Source organism: Solanum dulcamara, chromosome 5 (assembly GCF_947179165.1).
Source record: "Solanum dulcamara chromosome 5, daSolDulc1.2, whole genome shotgun sequence".
In the NCBI taxonomy this organism is placed as follows: Eukaryota; Viridiplantae; Streptophyta; class Magnoliopsida; order Solanales; family Solanaceae; genus Solanum; species Solanum dulcamara.
The window spans coordinates 21,160,811-21,168,394 of NC_077241.1; positions in this window are offsets into that span (position 1 = coordinate 21,160,811).

Below are 7,584 nucleotides of genomic sequence, written 5' to 3' on the forward strand. Positions count from 1 at the left end.
AATGCAAAACATCTCGAAAAGTCACAAAATATGAAATCTTCAATCTTAAGCTAAAACATGACTTTAGAACTCATTTCATGAACATTAATGCATATGAAACCATGAGAATAACAGAAATACATGTTTTGGGCTGAAGGGATCATGAAGGACTAAATACCTCAACTAGGAATGAAAGGAAAGAGATGAGGATATTGGTATATCATATTGGCTTCAGCTTCCCATATAGCACCTTCAACCTCTTGGTTCCTCCAAAACACCTTAACTGAAGATATTTCCTTATTTCTTAACTTTCTAACTTGTCGGTCCAAGATCTCAAATGGAACCACCTCATATGAAAGACTCTCTTTCACCTCAATGTTGTCTAATGTCATAATAGAGCTAGGATTACCAACAAACTTCCTCAAATAAGACACTTGAAACACCGGATGCACCAATGCCAAATTCGAAGGCAAATCTAACTCATAAGTCACCTTACCACTGCAAAATCTGATATGGGCCAACCTAGTGGGGACTTAGATTACCTTTCTTACAAAAATGCATTACACCCTTCATGGGTGAAATCTTCAAGTAAATCCAATCATTAATCTCAAATTCAAGCTCTCTTCTCCTCACATTCGAATAGAACTTTTGTCGAATTTAGGTTGTCTTGAGCCTCTCTCTTGAGTATAACCTTCTCCATAGCTTCAAATACCAACTCGAGTCCTATCAAAGCAACTTCACCTACCTCAAACCAACCGATAGGAGATCTACACCTCTTACCATACAGAGCCTCAAAAGGAGCCATCTCAATAATAAAGTGATAACTTTTATTATAGGGAAACTATATCAACGGCAAATGCTCATCCCAATTTCCTTTAAAATCTATAACGCATGCTCTCAGCATATCCTCTAGAGTCTGAACAGTCCACTCGGCCTGTCTATCCATCTGGGGGTAAAAAATTATACTAAGCTATACTCGGGTACCAATATCCTTTTAGAAAGATCTCCAAAATTAAGATGAGAACTGAGTACCTCGATCCAAAAAGATAGACAATGGAACACCATGAAGCTTAACTAAATCTCGGATATATAATCTAGCATAGTTCTCGACTGAATATGAAATCTTAACAGGAAAAAAATGATCCATCTTAGTCATTCGGTAAATAATCACCCAGATAGAGTCATGTTGCCTATGAGTACAAGGCAAACTAATAATTAAGTCCATATTCAAAGATTCCCACTTCCATATAGGAATCTCAATATCTTGAGCCAAACCTCCTAGTTTTTGATGCTCAACTTTCACATGTTGACAATTTAGACACTTAGCCACAAACTCTGCAATATCCCTTTTTATTTCATTCTACCAATACACTTCTCTCAAATCTCTATACATCTTCGTGGGACTTGGATGAATAGAATACTTTGAACGATGACCCTCAGATAATATCATATCTCTCAAGCCATCTACATTAGCAACACACAATCGGCCTTGATATCTCAAAACACAGTCTCCTCCTTGGGAGAAAGCCTCAATGGGACTTTCGACAACCATTTTCTTCACTTCAATCAAAAAAGGATCACTATCTTATTTTTTCTTACCATCTGCCACAAGAGATGATTCGAAACCATTTTGCACAATAACACCACCATCCTCGGAATCAACCAATCAAACTTCAAATGGGTTAATCTATGCACATCCTGTACTAGCTCATTCTTTTCATCCCCAATATAGGTAATACTGTTCATGGACAATCTACTAAGAGAATTGGCAACTACATTTTCCTTACCCGGATGGTATAGCCCACTCATTCATAGTCTTTCAATAATTCAAGCAATCTTCTTTGTCAAAGGTTCAAGTTCTTTTGGGTGTACACATATTGCAAACTCATGTGATCAGTGAAAATATTCACATGGATACCATATAAGTAGTGTCTCTACAACTTCAAAGCAAATACTACTGCCGCTAACTCCAAGTCATGGGTGGGGTAGTTCTTTTCATACACCTTGAGTTGCCTTGAAGCATAAGCTATCACCTTACCATTTGCATAAGAACACAACCAAGACAAATTCGTGAAGCATCACAATATACAACGAACCCATCGGAACCTTCTGATAAATTCAACACCAGAGCGAAGGTAACCTTATCCTTCAACTTTTGAAAGATTTTCTCACATACCTCAGACTATTGGAATTTAATCTTCTTTTGAGTCAAAGTAGTCAAGGACGATGCAAAAACCTTCCACAAACTATCTATAATAACCAACTAAGCCCAAAATATTTATAATATCGGAAGTAGTCAATGGTCTAGGTCAATTCTTAACCGCCTTGATCTTCTTTGGATCAACCATACTTCCTTCACATAAGACGATATGGCCAAGAAAAGCAACTGACTGCAACCAAAATTCACATTTACTAAATTTTGCATACAACTGACGGTTTTTAAGAATTCACAATACAATCCTTAAATGATCTGCATGTTCTTCCTCACTCCGAGAGTAGATCAAAATATCATCAATAAAGACAATCACAAATATATCCAAGTACTACTTGAACACCCTGTTCATCAAATCCATAAAAGCTATAAGGGAATTCATTAGTACAAAATACATAACAAAGAATTCAAAGTGATCATACCAAGTTCTAAAATCCGTCTTCAAAATATCACATTCCCTTACTTGGAATTGATGATAACCCGATTGAAGATTAATTTTTGAAAAATGGCTCACTCTTTGAAGTTGATAGATCAAGTCATCAATCCTTAGAATGGGATAGTTATTCTTAATTATGACCTTCTTCAGTTGTCGGTAATCAATACAAATACAGATACAACCATCTTTCTTTCTAACAAAGAGAACCGGACCACCCCATGGAGAGATACTTGGTCTAATAAACCCTTATCCAACAAATCCTTCAATTAATCCTTTAACTCTTTAAATTTTATCGGGGCCATTCAATAAAGAGGAATAGAGATAGGTTGAGTATCGGGGAGGAGACCAAAGTCTATTTCCTTTTTGAGAGGAATGCCTGGGAGATCATCAGGGAAATTTTTTGTAAACTCATTAACAACTGGGACTGACTCGAGAGTAGGAGTTTCAGAATTAGTATCTATAACCTGGACTAGATGATAAATGCAACCTTTTGAAATCATTTTCCGAGCTTTAAGGCATGAGATGAATTGATTCTTAAACCAAAATTGCTACATTTCCATACTAGGACTAGCTCATTTGGAAATTGAAACTTAATAACACGGGTTCTACAAAATATAAAAGCATAATATGCATGAAGCCAATCCATACCAAGAATAACATTAAAATTGGTCATATCAAGCTCTACAAGATCAATTGAGCTGATTTTATGAAAAACTAAAACTGGATAATTTCTCTAAACTCTTTTAGACACAACCAAATCACCAACAGGAGTATAGACCGAAAAAGGCTCTAGTAAGATCTCAGGACTAACAATGAATCTCATAGCAAGATAATGAGTAACAAATGATAGAGTAGTACTCGGATCTTATAATGCATAAAAAATAAAATCAAAGACTTTCAACATATCCATGACCACATCGGGGGACTCCTCAACCTTTTACCTAGCTCGAAGGGTATAGAACCTAGTTTGGCATGGACCACCACCCTGTGGAGCTTGTCCACCTTGAGTAGTTTGACCTTGAGGACACCATTTCTCCCCTTGTTAGGGCATTCAGGGATATTGTGCCCCATCTTACCGCATCCAAAGCATGCATCCATACCAACCAAACATTTACCTTCTTAATTTCTCCCATACTTGGTACACTTAGGCAGAGTAGATCAACTAACACCACCTTGTGCCTTAGGATTGAAGGCCCTATCCTTATCAAACCATTGACTCGGAGCTTGTGAAAAACCTTGGCCTTAAAACTTTTGGCCTTGTTGGAAATGACCATTACCACCACGGGATTTTGAATGAGAAAACCCACCTTCACATTAAGCCATCTTAGACTCCCTTAGCTTCCTCTCCTTAAGCTTCTCCTCTTTAATTTGCTTGGCATAATTCATCAGTCTAGAAATATCTATCTCCTTGATGAGCATAGTGGTTAGACATTCTTTCATAACTAAGTCTGATACACTCAAGATAAACCTACTCATTCAGGCATGAGAGTCAGCTACCAAGAATGGAGCACACTTGGACAATTTTGTGAACTTGAGAGCATACTCTCTCACACTCATATTTCCTTAGTTGAGGTTAATAAATTTCAACACCTTCGCCTCCTTCAACTCAAGTGGGAAGATGTGGTCAAGAAATGCAATTTTGAAATTTTTCCAACCTATGGAGCCCTTTTTAACTCTTTCGGTTTTCTATTAGTTCTACCAAACTTGAGCGACACCCTTGAGTTGGTAGGCCGCTAATTCCGCCTTCTCCTCCAAAGACACTTCCATAATGTCAACAATCTTGTATAACTCATCAACAAAGTATTAGGGATCCTTATCAACCTTGGATCCATAAAACTTAATAGGTATTCTTGTGAAGTCTCTAACCCTTGAAGCTGGTGTAGCCCTATTTGGAGGAGCATCTATCCCTCAGTTCTATTGAGTAGTCAAGGCTTGGGCTAGCATTTGAAAAGCAGCTCGAAACTCCGCATTAGTCACTTGATCATTCAAAGGTTCATTCAGATCTTGTTGCTCCTCTCCCTCAACATTCCTTCAGATAGGGTATCTTCGTAGAGGCATGATTTTGTAATCACAAAGAGAAAGTGTTAGAGGAGGAAACCTTAAAGTTCAACTCTATAGCACGATGAGATCATGAAAAAAGTGAAGTATTTCTTAAGACTTCTAATAGCCTCCTATTAATAGATGTGGCGCGCTTCACATCGATGAACAAGACTCTACCTAATGTGGCATGTTAGACTCCCTAAGAAACTTGAACCTCATACTCTGATACCAAGTTTGTCACAACCCGAACTAGGGCCAAGCTGTGAAACGATGATCAGAATCCCGAGGAACCCCAACTAAGCCTCTTAGCATATCATTCGTGAGCATGCATAAGGTAAATGAAGAAAATAAGCAAAGATCAAAGATACAAAAGCAACCTCTTAATAAAAGAATAAGTCTCAAAATGAAAAAGTGATAACATACACTCTTACTATCTAACATGCCTCTAGTAGTCTAGATGGGGGCATAAAATAAGTCTCTATCTCACCATGACAACATAAGAGCAATGAAGAAGTCAAAAAGACAACATGAAAGTAAAATGTCTCATCCTCAGAATATAAGGACTCAACTCCAAAGCAACTATAGCAAGCTCTAGCCACGAGCGGGAGGAGGATGAATGTGATTGTCGAACCCTACATTATGTTATAATATAAGCAAAAAGTATGTGTTAGTAGATGGAATGCACTAAGTATGTGAGAACATGCATGAACAATGAACATAGGACATAGGCAATATGAATCATGGGATGCAAAACCAATATCTTTAAAAATGAGTAAAATATCTCATTGGTCAATGCATCAAAACATTAAAATTATCATAAGAACTTATATATGTGGAAGATAATTGTAACCGACATTAAGACCATGTGAGTTATTATATGGAATCCAATGATCTCCACATCGAGAAGGGGGGAGGCTACTTACCAAGGTATACTTCATCCAACATTATCATAATCATGTGCTATATGTGGATCCACTAGCTAGTCCATATTGGCAATCCTATGATGGCAACATAGATTAAGGGACTAGAGGTTTCTACTATGGCTTAGGTCGAGCCCCCACCTCAAAGTCCTCTCGTTGATAAGTAAATCATCCATTGGAATACATAAAATATCATAATCTTAAATCATGCTTGTCATAGACCATAAGTTTTTTTTTCATAATCATACTTCATAGAAACTTATTTATAAGAATAGCTCATTATCATGTGATTCATGTAATGTGGTGTAGAACTTTCATCATTACGAATATTTTTTCACAAAACATCATAAGAGTCTTAATTCACCATCCGCATTAAGGATCTTAAGTCACCCTTTCATTAATCATGCTTGAAAAATCATTGAACATTATTTAAAACTTTTCATGAGAAATTCACAAACCTTGACAATCATTCATGAAGCTTTCATTGAATATAACTTGGAAATCATGATCATAATCCATAAATAATACTTGAAAACAAGCATCTAACTTGGGTCATTGAAATTCATCTTAAAATCATGCAATATGATATGAATTATGCATAATTAGGCTAATAATAATGAGATATATCATAATTAGGAAGACCCAATACAAATCATGAAATTAGGCCTTTTTGAATAAGAAATCATAAGGGAATTTGGAGAGAAAAACTTGGGATCCCATGGATGAAAGGTACCCATGGATGAAGTCACACATACCTTGATGAAGATCAACTTGAAATTTTGAAGGAAATCTTGGAACCCTAGAATCCTAGCTTAATGAAGAAGAAAACCCTTCTTAGGAGAGAATCCTTGGAGACTTATAGTGATTTTGAGAAAATTAGAGGGAATGGTTATAATTTAAAAGAACTAAGTAGTTATAGGCTTTGCATCATACCCCAAAAATATCCAAATACATAGATAAAATAATAGGAAAACACCAATATACCCTTCATTAAAATCTGTCAGGATGGACCTATGAATCTCTTCCTACGAATCATCACCAACTCTATGGGTCTTAGACCCAGTTCGTCAAACCCAAGTGCATAAAACAGTAGCTACTAAAAATCACATTTGGCTTCAATGACTCATCCTTACAAGTCGTTGACTCTCCTACGAGTCGCAGAAATAACTCATCAACTTCCTCTTTACTTAGTCAAAAATCAGAACTCAGGACCCAATCCTACGAGTCCATCTACAACTTGTCAAACTCTCTACACTCGTCTTGTTGTCATAAAAAGTACTAAGGCTTGTTATTTTTCATAAATCAGGCATCAACTCTATGACTTACTCCTACGAGTTGTAACAAATCCTACGAGTCATCAATTGAGTTGTAGACTCAACCCACACTTAGTCCATTTTTTATCCCTCAGCATCAATCCTATGTGTCACTCATACGATTCGTAGGAGTTCCTAAGACTCGTAGGGCAATGCGTATAACTGAGACATTCCACTATTCTTGGAATTTCTCCTTGTTCTAACTTTTCAACTTCCAGGGTCTTACAGATCCTAGCTCTATTGTGCCATTGGATAGCATTGATGTAAATAAGAGTCTCTCTTATGAGGAAATCTCGGTTAAGAGACTAGACTGGCAAGTTAGAAGGTTGAGGAATAAGGAAATGGCTTCAGTTAAAGTATTATGGAGGAACCAAGAGGTTGAGGGTGCTACATAGGAAGCCAAAGTTGATATGATGTCGCTATATCCTCATGTATTTCCTTCCGTGCCTAGTTGAGGTACATAGTTCCTTCATGATCCATTCAGCCCAAACTATGTGTTTCAATTATTCTCATGTTTTCATATGCATGCATGCTCATGAACAGAGTTTTAAAGTCATGTTTTAACTTGAGATTAAGTATTCCATATTTTAGGCATTTTTGAGATATTTTGCATTCATGTTGGGCAGCTATGTTCCTTTCCTATTCCATTCATGCTAGATTGAGTCTCATTTAAGGATGAATATT